General features: G+C 34.5%; 1 protein-coding gene across 7 annotated transcripts in view; it reads right to left on the reverse strand.

Annotated features, from left to right (window-relative positions):
• The window catches only part of LOC135103725 (stress-activated protein kinase JNK-like), a 310,917-nt gene that overhangs the window by 290,859 nt on the left and 1,226 nt on the right, over window positions 1-18,832 (reverse strand). The window lies entirely within an intron of this gene.

Genomic DNA, 18,832 nt, shown 5'->3' on the forward strand with positions numbered 1-18,832 from the left:
CAAGTCATGTCTGTTACTTTTCCTCCACTTGTCCCATGCTTTTTCTCTCTCCAGTCTAACTTTAGCACATCTCTTGTGCTAAATCCTTTTTAAATAGGTTCTCTGTTGATTTCTTAGATACCCATTTCTCCACTCCTTTATTATAAATGCCCAGGAAAGTGGTCCACTTTTCTTCTATGTAACCCGTTTGAAATACTCTGTTCCAATCCACTTCAATGAAATACTTCCCATGCTCGCCAAAATTTCTTACTGTAGTTCAACCATTCTCTCCTGTGGTCTTTTCTTGTACTTATGTTTTTATGCATTACTAAGAACTGAATCAATACATGATTACTTTTTCCTATTGGGTTTTTGTACTTTAAATCCTCAACCATGGCTTGTTCCTTGGTGAAAATTAAATTGAGTCTTGATGGTATTTCATTTCCTCTGAATCTTGTGTCTTCTTTAACCTTATGAGTAAGAATATTCTCAACAGCCAACTCCAGTAATTTATTCTCTCATGATGACTCACTACAATCTGTGGTCAAAGATACCTCTTTACACTAGTATGTCTTCATTTCCTTCAAGCAACTTGAATAAACATACCCTTGTGTCTTCCAGCTTTCTCTTGTATTCTTCCTTTCCCCATGAGTTGAAATTAAGAGGAACATAAGTCACTAAAATACTTAAGCATCTTCCCAGATTTCTTTTTAAACTTACTTTCAGTATTTCTGCCTCCCCCTCTCCACATGTATTAGACTCCACCATCAATTCTTTTCTAACTAGGAGAATCACACCACCCTGCTTACATTTTCTATTTCTCATCCAGAGGCTATATTTTCCATCTCCAACATTTAAAATGTTCACATCACTCACCAGTTTTGTTCCAACAATTCCCATGATGTCTGGTTTCTCTTCTTTTAAATAATCTTTTACTTTCAACACTGACATCAAACTATCTATGTTTCTATACACCACTTTTAAACCTCCCTCTCTGCATTGTCCTCTCTCCTGTACCACTTTCTCAGCCTCATGTCTATGACCCTCTAATATAATCTCCTCTTCTCCACCTTTGATTTTTCTTTGCATGTGTATGTGTGTGTGTGTGTGTGTGTGTTTACCTATATGTATTGTAAAGGGCACGAGCCAAAGCTCATTTTGTCTTGTCTCAATAACAGTATTTATCTAGTTTCTCTTTAAACATGTGTACATTGTTTGCCACAATCACCTCTTTTATTTTTTCCTATTTCCAACATGTGGCATTTTCTGGCATTAAATTCTAGTTTCCATCTTTGGCTCCGTACATGTATCTAGTCAATATCCTTTTGTAACTCCTTGGAGTCATTTTCATCCTTTATTATTTTCAATCCTTTATTATTTTCATCAGCAAACAGGCTTATATAACTATTTAAATCCTCAGTCATATAATTTACATATATTTGAAACAATAGTTGCCAACACAGATCCTTGCAGTAATCCACTTATGACTTTGCGCTAACATGAATGGAGAGTTTTCAGAACTAAACCACTAGATGTCGTTGCTGCTCATCTAACTGTAGGAAAGAGAGCTAAAATATTGTAGTAGTATATCCCAGGTGCGTAAAGATGCACAGAACATTGATCATCATGATACTATTGAAATGTTGTACAGTAAAATCCCTCTTATCCGGCATCAACGGGACCGCCGACGTGCCGGATACTTGAGTATTGCCGGATACTTGAATAGAAGTGAAATTATGTCCACAATCACCACCCTACACTCACGCATCTTACCATAACAAAGATCAGCTGATCTTAATCAGCAGCTGATCTGATCAGCTGCTTAAGTGTAAGCACAACACGCTTCCTCTTTTCTACAACTTCAGGCATGATGAAGGCGTCAGGCGATAAACAGCGCACACGTGGGACTGAGTCACTGAGTAAACACAGTGCAGTGGGCTGCAGATGGCGTGAAGCAATGTGCTCTGGTGGCGAGGGGACAAAGTATGCCTCGCACGGGAATTTTAATCGATTTTATGAGTACACATTGATTTTTTATTGATTTTAAGGCTCGGGGAAAAATGTGCCGGATACTTGAAGCTGCCGGATACTTGAATGCCGGATAAGAGGGATTTTACTGTATCGACTTTTCAATATCTGGTATGGATAATATTGAGAGAATGTGGTCAAATTAATTTTTTTTGTGTGTGTGATTATCGAGTAAACTAATAGCATTATCTTAAATAAAGCATTTTACAAGTATAAAACCTATTGATTTGGACAACAAAAAAAAAAATCACACTATACTATATATAGTATGACACAACCTACTCAGTAACATCGTGATATATGGCTCTAGTCTTTTTTTGTGGGGATTTTAGCATCCCTCTCACGAAGCGAGCGACGAGGCAAAGTAATCGAGAACCAAAACAAACATCTCTCAGGCGATCCTGCTGCTGCTGTAGTGTCCAGCTGCCGTAATCCATTGCTTAGGGCGTAGTGGAGATGGACACCGCAGCAACATTCAACTTCTTTTCCAACAACGTGTTTCTTAAGTTCAACCAGCGCGGCTGAGTCAGGTGTTTGTTTTGGTTAGAGATACAGCATTACTATCGCCAGGACACTCGAGTTGCTAATTTTTTATTAAAATTGCCATTTCCATAAACTAGGAAGGAGATCTATGTAATTTGGACTTTTGACTGTCACAGGCACGTTGCCTTTATGTTTACTGTCGTCTAGATTAAGACGTTTCCAATCAAGAGCGTATTCATTTGGAAATCTTAAGATGACCAAATAAATTTAAATGCCAATTCACTAGAAAATCAACTTATATACATTTGTTCATGAAAAGAGTTTGATTTTACTTGTGTTACTACTTAGAAGGGATTACGTAGAAAAATATATTATATAAGCCCATTGCATCTTCATGTAAATAGAATAACACTGTAGGTACATCTGATATTGCTTGTATGTGAGAGAAGAGTTTGTGTCTGTGCTGCCACCTGGTGATAACCACTAGTTCTGAAAACTCTCCATTACCGCCTCTTATTACTGTGTACATCCCATTAAGTGCTAATGCTTGTGATCTATTACATAATTGTGTAAACAAGTATGAAAATGTCAATCCAGAGGGTATAACAATTGTATTGGGAGACTAACCACTGTGATTTTCAACCATGGGTACCTATATACCAGTAGATGGTTACTTGCCCCACAAGAGGCACCAATATCTTGGTTATCGTGCATTTCAAAAACCTAAATTAGGAAACTCCAACCATAACATGGTTTTTATGGCCCCGATTTACAGTGAATTACGCAAGAAAATTAGTGTCCAAAAATGGGAAAGTGAGCATATTATGAATCTACAAAGACTGGGATGTATTATATGAGTCAATTGATATCAATATTAATCTAGATGTGCTTGATTCACATATTAGGTTTTGTACCGATACGCATGTCCCAACCAATGAAATAATTATATATTCAAATAATAAACCGTGGATTAATTCTGATATCAAAGCACTACTGATGGAAAAGAAAAACAATTTTGTTAATGGTCAATGAATGCAGAGGAAAATTATACAGAGTCAATTAAACAGAAAAATATCAGAAGCTAAATGTACATATAAAATGAAAATTGAAAGGATGTTCTAAAGGAAACCTAAAAGTGCTTGAAGTGGAATGAAACTATTGTGTGGCTTTAATAATAAGAACATATCATTGGACCCAACAAACGTCACGTCTATGCTATGTTTGATGTTCATAACTTTAACCTAGAATGTGAGAACATATTGTCAGCTGTTAGAAGTATTAATGCTGAATGCATTCTTATAACACATGAGAATGTAATGAACTCCCTGAAAAGAATTCAGAGTGGGAAAGCCAGTAGACCTGATAACATCTGTAAATTATTAAAAAACATGTCCAGAGCAACTTGCTGAACCAATGCAGATTTTTTACCAAACTTCACTAGACTAGTGTATAGTGCCAAATATAAGGAAAACATCTGAAATTATACCTATGCCTAAAAATAACAATCCAAAAGAATTTAACAATCTACGACCTGTAGCCCTAACTTAAGTTATCATGAAATGCTTAGAGCACATTATAAAAGACACCTATGTGATAGTTTTGTTCATCACAAGGATAAATTACAATTTGCTTATTCTCAAAATAGGAGTGTCCAGGATGCTGCGTTAACTTTATTTCATCAAACTTGTGAACATCTTGAATAAAAAAAATTCACAAGTAAGAATTCTTTTTGTAGATTTCAGCAGTGCATTTAATACTATACAACCACATGTTTTGCCTAAAAAATTAATAGAAATAAAGGTAAATAATAATTTAATCTTGTGGATATATAGCTATCTTACAGAGAGACTACAATATACTAAAGTAAAAAAAAAAATCAAATCTGAGACTGTAACCACAAATACAGGAGCTCCTCAGGGTTGTGTGCTCTCTCTGTTACTTTTTACTATGTACACGAATGACTGCATAAGCAGTACCCCTTGCTCGTCCATAATAAAACATGCCAATGACACTGCTATTGTAGGTAAAATCAGCAATGATAACTCGGAAGACTATCTGACACAAGTAAAGGATTTTCTCTCCTGGTGCAGTGACAATTATCTTAATCTCAAAGTAAAGAAAACCAAAGAAATGATAGTAGATTTCTGAATAAATACTAAAGTACCTGACACAATTGTTATAGCTAATGAAGAGGTTGAAAGAGTTGAGGAATATAGATATTTAGGTGTAGTAATTGATAAAAAGTTAACAGAATCTGGAAATTCACATCAGGTTTATAACAAATGTCAACAACATATCCATTTTCTCAGAATACTGAGAAATACTCACGTAGATCGGACAATATTACCACTATTTTATAAGTCTGTGGTAGAGTCAGTCTTGTGTTTCTCAGTTACAATATGGTATGGAAAGTTAACATGTAGAAATAAGATCAAAATGAAGAAAATTGTTAAAACTGCTGGTAAACTTCATGCAAAAACTGTGTCATTAGATGAACTGAATAATATATATGTAAGGAAACATATGAATAAGATTATGACTGATGTAAGCCATCCACTGAATGAACATTATGTCTTCCTTAGATCAGGCAAAAGGTTTTGCTCTCCCAAGGCTACACACAAATAGGTTTAAAAATTCTTTTATTCCAGAGTAAAAATTCTATAACTATTTAGTATCTCAGCATAGCTAACTTACTACACTTTTAATATAAAACTATTTACTTTTTAGAATTAAGTTTTACATCTTTTGGAGGGCTTCGAGGCCATAAAGAATTTCATGTTGAATATGTATTCAGTGTGACAATAAAGCTTATCTTATCTTATCTTACCCCCTTGTTAATAATCCTCCATCCATCTCAAGGTTGCTACCTTGAGTCCTCCTCCATTCTCTAGCTTCCACATGAGGCTTTTGTAGGGGAACTTTATTGAATGCTTTTTTGAGATCCAAGTATACCACATCAACCCATTCATCCCTCTCTAGCACTCCATCTATTACTCTCATATAAAATTTTGCTAAGTAGATTTGTGACAGGATCTCCCTTTCCTGAATCCAAATTGCATTTCTGTAATTATCATCTTTTCATCTTCTAAATATTGCACCCATCCATCTTTAATTACTATTTCACAAAGTTTGCTTACAATACTTGTTAGTGAAACTGGTCTGTAATTTAATGGTCCCATTTTATTTTCCCCTTTATGTATATTAGGACTATGTTAACTCTTTTCCATTCCCTTGGTACTTTTTCTTCTTTCAACAAGCTGTTAATTATATCACATATGTGTTCCTTCATTTGTTTTCTGCATTCTTTTAATATTTATCCATTTACTTGATCTGTTCCCGTAGCTTTTCTAACTCTTCCAGCAATTTCTTGATTTATTGTCTCTTTACTTGTATCTCCTGTATTCCCTCATTCTGTGATACCACTTTCAGTGCCACAAAATTGGTTTCCTTTGTAAGCACAGATTGAAAACTCATTCATTAGTTCACTCATCTCCTCAGTAGTTTCATAAATTTTTCCTTCTCTTTTTAACTTGTTTATGTCATCCCTGTTTCATTTTTGCATTTACATATCTTGTGCATCTTCCTTGCATTTTCTTACTATGTCACTTTCAAAATTTCTTTCTTCTTCTATTATTATACCATATTCATTCCTTGCCTTTCTATATTCTTCTCTAGTATTTGTGTTCAGATTTCTCATCATTTTCCTCCAAGCACTGTCCTTTTTCTTTCGTTTCCCAATTTTCACTTTATAACTTGGCACAAACTGTTGCACCCCCTCTCTATACTTGCTCAAAAAAAAAAAAAAAAAAAAAAAAAAATCATTTTCCTTGTACTACTTTACCTTCATGGGGTTTGTAGGACCTTGACCTGATTTTTTTTTTTTTTTTTGCATTTTTCCACTTTTGGTGTATGAAATTTTGTTTGAGTCAAAAAAATTTCCCTTATGCAATGAGGTATCCTGTCATGAAATTCCAGTTTCACGCACCATGAGACATGTATGTTTTATTTTTTTTTTCCTTTTTTTTCCCATATTTTTTTTTCTTCTGATATACCCATTTTTCTTTAGTCTCCTATGAAAATCTATGGTTCTCTCTCCGTATACATTAGAGGACAGGAAATTTTTAGCTATAACTATATTTCTTGGATTTATATACGAAAAATAAAAATATATAATAATTTCTTTGTAAATCCAACAAATAATCAATATATCTGCATCAGATATCTTTTGCAATAATATTTAATTTATTTAAAACAATGAAACACTGGTTTTTACTTAGAAATATGGTGAAATATAACAAAATTCTTTCTCCTCCCGGTAATAAAGTGTGAAATCATGAATCTCTTTACATAACCAATTGGAGTAACAAAAAGAAACTAGGTCCACTTTTCAACATATCCTGATGTATAGATCCTGTGAATTTCAAGTCCCTAGCTGCAGTAGGTAAATTAAAGTAACCCCTTAAACTTTATTGCTTGATATCTCAAAATGGTAGATTTCAGCATATAAAAATTATCTCCTTCATTGTTATTCCTGTTACACAAATATGGGCTATTGCAGCTTATGAAAGTATGAAAGACAAATAATGTCTGCTATCAAAATTTTTTTGGGAGTCGATTTTGATTTTTGATATTTTTTCTTTTCATTAAGCTAAGAATTTTTTTTTATCATTGTACTAGAAAAAAGAAAAAATTATAGCAGACATTGATCTCCTATCCTCCCTTATTAAAATGCTTTTTGAAAGAAATTGGCCAATAAATAAGGGAGGAGATACGAGGTGAACATAGGCAATGTAACATGGGATTCGCGATTCTACAATGCCCCCTTCAACTAGCTCTTTCAATTAATTTTTCCATAAAATTTATTAAGCTATGCAAAGTTTGCCTTAGCATAGTTCTGTTGCCCATTTCTGTGTTCTTTCCTGTGCAATAGTTTTTCCTCCTGTAGTACTATTTTTATTGTCATGTGATCACTTCTTCCCATTGGACTTAGACAATGTATACTTGGTCTACTTTCTGGGGTTTTTGTAAACACAAAGTCCAACTGTGATGGTTCTTCTTCTCCTCTGCATCTTGTAGGCTCGTTCACCAACTGTCTCACTGTATTCACCATCATGTTATGCATAAGCTCTTCACTCCATGATGCGACATTTTCTTTCACTTCCATCTCATCCCAGTTAATTCCTTTACTGTTGAAGTTGCCTACTAAGAGCACTTTGCTACTTTTCATTATCATTTTCTCTATGCTATTTCTTGTTTCTAGTTGCATAGTTTTATATCTACTGGTCTCCCATGCATTAGTTTTTGGTGGCATGTGCTTCACAATAACTTTCCTTTTTTCACTTCCTTTGATCTTAATCACAACACTCAGAGCTTCTGCCATTCCATCACCATATTCCACTTCCTTAAGAACAATATCCTCTTTTACCAATATTATCACTCCTCCTCCTCTCTTTCCTTTTTCTGTTTCTTCTCCATGTGCTATAACCTTCCTTTGCAAATTTCATATTTATTTCCTCTTTTAGTTTGGTTTCCATTAAGCATACCACATCTGGTTTATTGTTCTTTAGATAGTCCCAATAGGCTCAACACCAAACCATCTACATTTGTATACATAATTTTTACGCTTCTGCTTGGTGATCTTCCATGGCATCTTCGTGCCACCATTTCCTCACTTTTATGTCCACAACTTTCTAAATTAATCTTCTCATTTGTTCTTGTGTTCTATCCTCGTTTTTTGACTGGGCATCTACTCTCAACTCTTTCAGTTTATTTCTCTCTTCTTTGTTCATGTCTCCTTTTATCCATATTTCTCTCATTCCTTCTACTTTTACCAATTTTCCTGTCCTTTGTAACACATGTTCCACTGTTGTTTGTGACATAAATCTTATTTTCACTGATCTTGTTCCATTTTCGTCGTACTTTCCAATCCTATAAACCTGTTCAGTTTGTTCAACTATCTCCTCTTGTTCCCCCGCCACTTCTGCAAAATTCTGTATAATTTCTTTCTCTCTAGCTATTTTCATGGGTAGGTTCTTCTCCTTGACCCCAAATACCACCACACACATCTTTCTCTGTACCATGTCTCACAAAATTACTTTTTTCCTTTATTATTTTAATCACTTGCTCTTTCATGTCCTTATTGTGTTCCTGCTGCTGTTGCCTTATTATCTCCCCCATATCCACCTTTTGTTTTGTTGTCCTCTCTCTTCTTTCCAACTTTTGACTTCCTCTGTCAATAATTCTTTTGCTTTTTTAACCTTAATCTCTCTCTCTTGTAAAGCTTTCTTGAACTCCTCATTCTGTTCCTTGAGTTTCTTGATTTCTTCACAGTACTTCTTGTTAAGTCCAATATTTTTGTCACCTCTTCTCTAAGTTTTTTGTTTTCTTTTTCTCTTTCCATCTCCCTCTTCTTCATTTCTATTATATCACTCAATATCTTTTTTATACTGTCACCACCCACCTCTCTCTCTTCCTTCCATGTCTTCATCATCACTGCTAAGTTATATAATTCTTCTCTTATTTTTCACATTTTCTTCAATTTTCCACATTTGTTTATTTATACGAGCTACACTGAGGTCCTCATCCTTGAATCCTTCAAAAACATTTACTGTGCCAGCCATCATCTTCCCTGTTGATATCACTGACAATGTTTACCTTTCACTACTCTCCCATTTCACCCTTTTGGCCACTTCCCAATTTACACTTCACTTCCCCTGCACTCACACATCACACAATCCCCTATTATGGACTCAGGACTCAGCTCAGCCCCCCTGTACAACCAAAACCTAGGTAGATCCTTGGAACTGCTGTGGATGCATCCGATCAGCTGGGCAGCGCACATGTGTGTCTGTGTGTGTGTGTATTTACCTAGTTGTAATTTACAGGCACTGAGCTACATTCATGTGGTCCCATCTCCATATCTACACTTGTCCAGTTTTTCCCTAAAGTTGTGCACACTCATTGCCAATACTACATCCTCACTTAGCTTGTTCCAAACTTCTAAAATTCTTTGTGGGAAAGTATATTTATTTATGTTACTCAAGTATCTTTCTTTTTTAGTTATTTGCTGTGCCCTCATGTGTATCTGGTATTTCCTACTTCTCTTAGCAGCAGTTTCTCATTATCTATTTTTTCCACTCTATTCCACAATTTATACATTAGTATTAAATCTCCCCTTTCTCTTCTTCGTTCCAATGTTGACAGCTTAACCTGTCTTCACTTCACATGTTAATTCTTCCAGTTCTGGAACTATCTTCGTTGCCATCGTTTGTATCCTCTCTAATTTTTTATGTGTTTCTTCTTGTGGGGAGACCACACTGTTTCAGCATATTCCAACTTTGGTCTAATCATAGTGGTAATTATCTTTCTCATCATATTTTTATCAATGTAGTGGAATCCTGTTCCAATATTTCTCACCATTTTATATGCATCTCTGAATATCTTTTCTACATGCTTCTGATTACTGACTATCCTGTATTATCACTCTTCTTGTACTTTTATTATTTCTTCATTTCCCACTTTACATGTCCATTTTGGTCTCTTTACACTTTTTTCCCATTTCCACTACATGACATTTTTTCACATTAAATTCCATCTCCCATTTCCTACTCCAGTCCCATATTTTATTCAAATCCTCTTGTAAAATTTCAGTCTTTGTTGTTTCTTATACATCTTTGTAACTGCATCATCTGCAAACAAGCTCCTTCAGGCATATCATTTATGTAGATCAGGAAAAGTATTGGTGCCAGCACTGATCCTTGTGGTACTCCACTTTTCCCCATTTTGATTTTACATCTTTCACTACCGTTCTCATTTCTCTTCCCTATAAGTAACTTTCCATTCAGTTTTTTTTTATTTTTCCATTTAATCCTATATTTTCTAGCTTCCATAATAACCTGTTACAGGGAACTCTGTCCAAAGCTTTTTTCATATCTATATACACAGTCTACCCATCCATCCCTCTCCTGTGTTGCATCAGTCACTCTTGAATAAAATTGAATAAAAGTTTGTCAAAATGGTTACACATGATAGCTTTTGTCTAAAGCCATACCGTTTTTGTTATTATATCATGTTTTTCTAGAAATTATGTCCACTGCTTCTTTATCACTTTTTCACAGATCTTACATACTATGCTGGTCATTGATACTGGTCTATAGTTTAGTGGGTCTTCTTTCTTTCCACTTTCATAAATTGACACTATGCTCTTTTCCTTTCTTTAGGCACTCTTCCAGTTGATAATGAGCACTTCATTATATCATATACTGGTTCAATTAATTGTTTCCTGCATGCTATTAAAATGAAACCTGATATTCCATCTGGTCCTACTGCTTTTCTCTTTTACAGTTCCTCCATCATTTTATAAACTTGTTCTTTAATTACTATAATTTCCTACATTTGCTTTTGTCTTATCTTGTGGTCCTTTAAATTTTTATTCTTCTGTAAAAACTTCAAACTTTTTGTTCAGCAATTCATTCATGTCTTTTGGGTTTTCAAGTTTCATTTCCATCCTTCAAACTTTCTAGTTTTTCTTTTAATTTAAATTTTCCATTTATGAATCTGTACAAGAGTTTTAGTTCGTCCATGCAATTTTCAACGACACTAGAACTTCAGTTATCGAACGCCCCCTTTTCGAACAAATCAGTTTTTTAACAAAATTCTGAACTCATTATTGCTTCAGTTGCTGTACCATTATTCGGTTCTAGAACAGTTACTTGAATTCAAGTATTAAAAGACATAGCAAAAGCTGCCATTTATTACTAATTTATAGTTTCTATAAATACCTTCTTTCTTTTATATATTTGGAGGAGAGACACAGAGTGTAAGACAGCAATTCAATCTTTGAAATAAGGTAGATGTGATCCAGCTGAAAAGCCTTGATGCAAACAAATAGTTTTCGGTGCTCATGAGTCACCCATTGCATCACGTGAGTTTTCCATAGTCAGCTTCAGAAATCTTTCTCCCCATGCATTCTCGCTTCCTCCTGCTTCAAACTTCTTTGCAATTGAAGTCACCAACTAATAATACTCTTTTATTACTTTTGAATGGTAACTTCTATTGTTTTCTAATATTCTTCCTTGCTCTGAGAATTTGTTTTGGGTGGTACATAGGTTGTCATTACCGGTAGTATTTCTCCATTTTTATCCTGCAAGTTTACACTCCCTATTTCTGCTTTTCCTTCTCTACAGTTCACTATTTTTGTCTCTGCCTCTTTTCTTATCATTATCATTACACCTTTCCCTTCCTTTACCAATCCTGTCTCTTCTCCATATATTGCAATTATTGTTAATGACTATCTGGTTTTCTTCTTTTAGCTTTGTTTCCATTAAACACACCACCTTTGAATTTTTCTCTTTTAAATAGTCTTGTAATTCCAGTTTTCTCTGTATCAATACATCTATGTTGGTATACATCACAATTTGTCATTCATTTTTACTATTTTTTAAAATTTTATTTTAATTTATTTTTTTACTTTTATGTATCACTTCTTCACTCTGTATGTGTATTTATCTAGTTTTATTTACCTAGTTGTGGTTCATGGTAGGGGAGTAATCTCATAGTATCCTGTCTCTATATCTATCTAGCTTGGTCTTAAAAGCACTGACAGTTTCGACATTTATTTCTTCACTGAGTTCATTCTATTTGTTCACACTTCTGTGAGGAAAACTATACTTCTTAATGTCTCTTATACAGTTAACTTTCTTCAACTTCTTATTGTGTCCCCTTGTACTGTGTGTCTAAATTTATAAAACCTTCTTTGTCCACATTTTCCATACCATTTATCATTCTATAGATGTTTATTAAATCTCTCTCTCTCCTATTTTCAAGAGTAGGAATTTCCAACATTCTTAATCTCTCTTCATAGGTTGATTTACTTAACTCCAGAACCATCTTAGTGACTGCTCTTTGTACTCTTTCTAATTTTATAATAATCCTCTTTGTATGAGGAGACCACACCAATGCCACATATTCCAATCTTGGTCTTATCATGGAAATCAACAATTTTTATAATTTCTTTATCCAAATATGAGGATGCCATTCTTACTCTTTTTAACAAATTCATCGTCTCTCCAGTAATTTTACCAATGCGTCTGTCCAGAATCAAATTTTCAGTAACTGTTACTCCCAAATCCATTTCCTCTTTTGACTTCTTTAACTTCACACCATCCATCTCATAATGATATTGTATTTTTTCTTACTCCATTACTTTACATTTACTTAAATTGAATTCCATTTGCCAAGAATTACTCCATCTATTTATCTTATCTAAATCATCTTGCATTACCATACAGACATTTACATTTTCTACCCTTCTCATCAGCTTAGCATTATCCACAAATAAGTTAATTTAACTATCTATTTCTTCATTTGTGTCATTCACATACATTACAAACATTATCGGTCCCAACACTGACCCCTGTGGGACACCACTAGTTACTTTCAGCCAGGATGAATTCTGGTCTTGTTTTACTGTTCTCATCTCTCTATCATCCAGATAATCCTCCATCCACTCCAGCAGTCTTCCTCCAATTTTTCCATAATTTTTTCATCTTCCATTGCAATCTTTGGTGCAGTGTGTGTGTGTGTGTGTGTGTGAATTAGAGTCCATATTGAAAGTAAAAAAATACAATAGAATAGAAACACCGTGGAATCTCGGTTCTCAAACTTAATTCGTTCCTTAATGCTGTTTGAAATCTGAAATGTTCATAAACCAAAACTATTTTCCCCATACAAATCAATACAAAATGGATTAATCTGTCCCTAAACACCCATCCACCTTGACTGATGCTACCATTGCCAAGATGGCCACTCCACATCTCCAGCTCAGAAATTATTTATCCAGAAAAAACACTGAATGAACTTAGTGACATGGAACTCATCAGAAGATATTGTTTAGACTGTGCAAGTATTTTCTTTGTCATTGATCTAGTAAAGGAAGCTTTACAGAGTGACAGAGAAGAGCAACTCACCACTAAAATGGTGATCATAACACCTAGACATCTTGTTGTTAGGAAAAGCTACTGGGAAAATGCAGTTGTTGCAGTAGTGATGGTGTTGTGGGTCATCGAGACCACCCGAAAACTGTTTGTGTTTGTTTACACTGAGGCCTTTCAATGGGATCACATTTACCATATTTCAAAGATTGAATTACTGTCTTACCACAGCATCCTTCCTCCAAATACAGAAAACTAAGAATATATTTACAGAAAATATAAATTTGAAATCAAATAACTTTGTTTGAAAACCATATTATGACACAGGAACCAAAGCAATTATGAGTTCAAATTTTTGTTTGAAAGCCAATTTCTTTTAAAAGGGAGGCATTTGGTAACCAAGGTTCCACTGTACTGGGTCATAAAAGAAGCATATATGAAAAAAGTTTGAAGAACAATGCTATGAAATGTTCACATTAGTCAAGCTTTTGTTTGTAGACAAAAAGCAGACATCTATGTACACAGAGTGAAGAGTATCAGAACACAGGAGGTTTGATACCTTATGGGGACTGACCAAAGTTATTTTCCATTTTTGTTATTTATGAACCAAGCTGCACCAAGCTTTCATGAAATATAAAGTTCTTTTAGATGAGTTACATGTATGAATTACATAAAATTTGAAGCAATATTTTTTTTTTAATGAAAATACAAAAAATTGAGGTTTAGATTTTTGCATATCTTGAAAACAGTTTTCCTTGAATTTTCTTGAAAACTTGTCATAAGATACTTTGATAGTTTTCTAAGAAAACAGTAACAATTTTCATTTTTTGGTTCTGTTGTCAAGAAAAAAAAATCAAAAATTTTTCTTCATCAGATATTTCTCTAAGCTAGAAAAAACTAAACACTCAATGAAAATTCTGTCATATATTTTATTAGGTGTTTTAATTCCCTTTCTAATGACACCAGAATCATCAAAATCAGTCAGTAAATAGCAAAGGAAGATGCCTCAATAGCACAATAAGTTAGTTTTTGACATATGAGGCTTTGAAGTTCAAAGAGCCCCTCACGTGCTTTTCATCCATATATAGTTATGCCAAGTATTATAATGTATTTTTTTTTTTTTGAGCTGTAAATGATTTTGAGCCATAATTGGGGGATCTGCTATGGGCTGAGTTGCTAGTGATCACCACTTGTTTTAATATAGAGGTTGGTCAACACTCCCACAGTTCTCTGGAGAAACACATTCTAAAACCACCTCTCATGATACACCTTGATGCACTGTACTTAAATGCTACAAAACATTGATTCTAAGTGTTCATGTTAACATTATCCATGGAATCTGGTGATGCACAATCTACAGAAAAGTTATTATGAGCTAAATACTCACAACTAGGCTCTCAGTGTTTTCACATTTATTTCTAGTCTCCCACTACATAGTTTGAAACATTTTCCACTGGTTTCTACAGTGACTAATGTTTTATCTGGAAAATTTCCAAAAGAGTCGAGCAAGTATTATTTGTGCTAACAGCATATTGTGACAGCCAAATCCACACGGGAGACGAGACAACTGGCTAGTATCACACACCAACTTCTGCAAAACACCCAACAAACTCAAAGTGGCAGATACAAGTTTGTAGTGCTGTTGTAAAAGCCCAGTCTATACATGTGTTCTGGTTAATTGTATGAACATATCAGGAAAGAAGAATCAAGGTGTGAAAGGATGGGTTGTATTTTCAAAGAAGTAAGTGACAACTCAGAAAGACATTGGGAGGCAGGATGTGAACAGACAAGAGGCAACTTAGGGAAGATGTTAATAGACATAATGTCAACAAACAATCTTCACCAGTGTCCTGCTAAGATTTGGCATGGTTGTTTCTTTCATATGTACCAGAATTTATATATGTGTATGTTAACTGCATAACTTAAATGGATAAATTAGGGTCTTATAGAAAGGAAAAAAATAGTATTCGTCCCACTGTGATGATACACCCCAGACCTGAAATAATGTGCATAGTATTTTGCTTCTTTTGCCATATTTCTTGCTCTTTACTATATGATGGTGGCTAAAATTGTTTCTAATATTTTATTTGTTGGTTTAATAACAAACAAATTATGTAAAGATTTTTTTCCAGCTGACCAACTGTTATGTGTAATATTCAGTCAGCTGGTGAATCTGGCAGTTTTTCCAGACCATAGTGAGCACCCTAACTGCAAGTGTTAGATACAATGATGACTTGTTTTGTTAGCATCTGGAATCTCCTAGATGGAACAGTGTACACTTAACAGTTACAATGAGGATGTGTCAAACTGATGCACATGCTCTGTTCTCAGCTAATATCCAGCATGCTTTTGCCAGTACCTCACTCCTTTGGGTAAGGTAAGACTTCCTCTTACCCATCGTGGTGAAAGAGGGCAAAATATCAGGAGTGAGTGAATGCTAAGCGGTTACAGAAACTGATGAGAGAGAGAGCATCACAAACTCCCTCCCTCTCTCTAAGCATGTACAACGTGCACTGTCACTGAGGCTCTTCCTCATCCCCACTCTGCTATGCTGTGAGAGGAAACTTCCATACTCCACCATAAAAAAAAAAAAAAAAAAAAAAAAAAAATCAAACTTCCTTAGATTTTTTTAATTAATATTTTTCTACAACCATCTCCTGTCTACAACGATCTTGATTGAGCAACTGACCGTGAGTGGGGGACATGTAAATGGGTATTTATATAGTGTTTAAGCACATTTAATCACGGATGACAGATTATTGTGTGTGCACTGTGAAGTACTAGGCCTAAGGATGTCATGAGATGATTTTATTGCATTTTTCAATATTTTTTTGGATTTTCAACTCAGTCAGTCCCCTGAAGTAAACATTAAAGCAACTGCTGATGTTGTGGGAAGGTTGGCATGCCTGGCTGTGGCTTGTTCATAAGATCTGAACCACTTAGCTCTGATGCTATACACTGCCAAGAAGTTTACATGGTTATCTTCGCATCATGGTCATAGCAGTCACCATGGAAATGTCACAGGCAAGATGCTAGGCTGTCATAAACCTCCATGTTGGAGGTTATTGTGTATGAACATAAGTCCTTTCAAACTACTGTATGTATTATCATGCTGGCTGGTGATTTATAGCACACACCTAGCAGCAGGACTATTTTTCACCGTCATTTGTTCTGTGGTGTCAGAATGATTCATGCATATAATACACCAATACTTTTTTTTACCATGTATATGAAGGAACAGCTACAAGCATGACACTGGCTGAGGGGATTTATGGGGCGTCTGTGCATTCACAGACTTAAATACTGCTCATGAACTGATGCAAAAAATTGTATGAGTCTGTTCATGAACTGATTTGTTCGTGAACAGAAGTGTTCATGAACCAAGGTACAACTGTATTTTAAGAAAGCATTTATGAATATTTTTCACTAGAAACAGCTTCTTGATACAGCTCAGCAAAACATTATACTAAGGTTATCTAACAATAAAATTACCTTATGATTGATAACATACTAGTTATGACAATGGAGTAGGATGAGGGAGATGTATCATAAAATGCAGTATTCTTGAGTCCATCATAACTGTTATATAGCAAAACTAAAAGGGTCAAACTACAAATGTTTACATAGTAACATCAAAAGATTTCAAGGCTCCCAACAGCTTTTTTTTTTTTCTCTTTTAATGAAACATATAGTATATGGAGTTTTAAATACAATATACAGATTATTTTACTGTTCTTGATAAAGATACATATTTTCTACAAGCAGCTTTGAAGGCACCACTTCTTTCATTTTGAAGGATAAAAGAGCTCATACACCACTGATGGTAATGTGTATGTCATTCTAGTTAGAAATTATAAAACCTTAAGAAATGACACATTAATTGCCCATGCATAGGTCAGGAACAGTAGACTTTCTGCAGTTGTTATTTGTCCATCTTAATGACAAAATTAAGCAGTCCATAATGAAGACAAAATTTGTCAGATAACTTCATGATAGGCATAATGCAATGCTTGAAAACAAGATAAAAATTTAAGGCTAAGAATCTTGACTCTATGGTTAAATAAACTTAAGAGTTTATGGCTGTCATGTGGTTGACAAGCTGTCTTAGTAACATTATTAATTAATATATTTCTTATAAACCATGATCATTATGAATAATTCTTATAGCAACAACCAGTTTTCATTATTGTACTGCTGTAATAATATGATATAAACACACTTTACATCCTTAAAAATTAAACTCTGTAATGTGTCACTTTGATATTATACACTACAGTTGGGGATTCAAGCTACTTGCATTGAAGGTGTTAATGATATGCAAGATAAAGTAACCAGTGCAAAAAATCTCTTTACAAATAATGAAAAATCATTTAGATAGGTAGATACAAACCCATAAAGATTGTGAGGATCTGCAGAAAGCTTTAAGCCAGATGTAACAATGAAATACAGGATAAAAGTTGATTCTAATGAAAATGAATGGTATGTGATGGAATTTTGTTTGGATGGACCTACATGGATATGTAAATTAGGAAATTGCACGAAATTAAATTAAAGCAATGAAAAATAAAAGAAAAAAGGTGAAGTGGTGACTGACTAAGTTGGAAGCAAAAGTGGAGTATGGCAATGAAAAAAATGTATGCAATAATTGGACAGATGAAGAGGAAATCAGAGAAATTAAGGAAATTATTATTACACACATCCACAACTAAAGTAATTTCAAGAGGTTTATATAAAACTACCATATAAAAATGCAGAGAAAAAAATTCTTGACAGAAGACTTTCTTTAGTAGAGAAACTGCCTGTCTCAGGTGGTGAAGCGGACACAGTTAATAGAAGAACACCTGGATATAATATGGCATTTCTTTACAAGTACTGGTTCTACTCTTTTTGCCAAAAACCTACCCCATATGCTTCATTAAGCTTGGGGACATGTGGAAATGCAGAGTTATTGGTGGGGAATGCAAAACCTAACCTATGCAGGGACATTAACTTAACCTATGCTAGCCTAACCTAACCACAGGATTGTGCCACACTGGAATCTCCTAGCTAAACTAACCCAACCTAACCTAACCCTCTGAATTTTTTTAACTGATATTTAGCATGAATAATAAACCACAAGTTGCAGGAACTACATTACGTGGCACATTAAAAGAGTATCAGGAGATGGTTCTATGTGCACAGAAAACTTTTACTTAATTATTGTAGGCATCTTAAAGCATAGTGCTCACCAAAACTGTAGCCTATGGTAGATATGTATATTGTGTTGTACTAAAATATCATAGAGATCAGCTTGGAGCAGTGATTGTGAAGATTAACCAATGCATGTAGTGATGATTGGAATATACATAACATTAAACTCAGAAGATACAAGAAATATCCTTACTTACCCACAGTTTACTGGTGGCAATACT

This window comes from Scylla paramamosain, chromosome 9 (assembly GCF_035594125.1).
Source record: "Scylla paramamosain isolate STU-SP2022 chromosome 9, ASM3559412v1, whole genome shotgun sequence".
Classification (NCBI taxonomy): domain Eukaryota; kingdom Metazoa; phylum Arthropoda; class Malacostraca; order Decapoda; family Portunidae; genus Scylla; species Scylla paramamosain.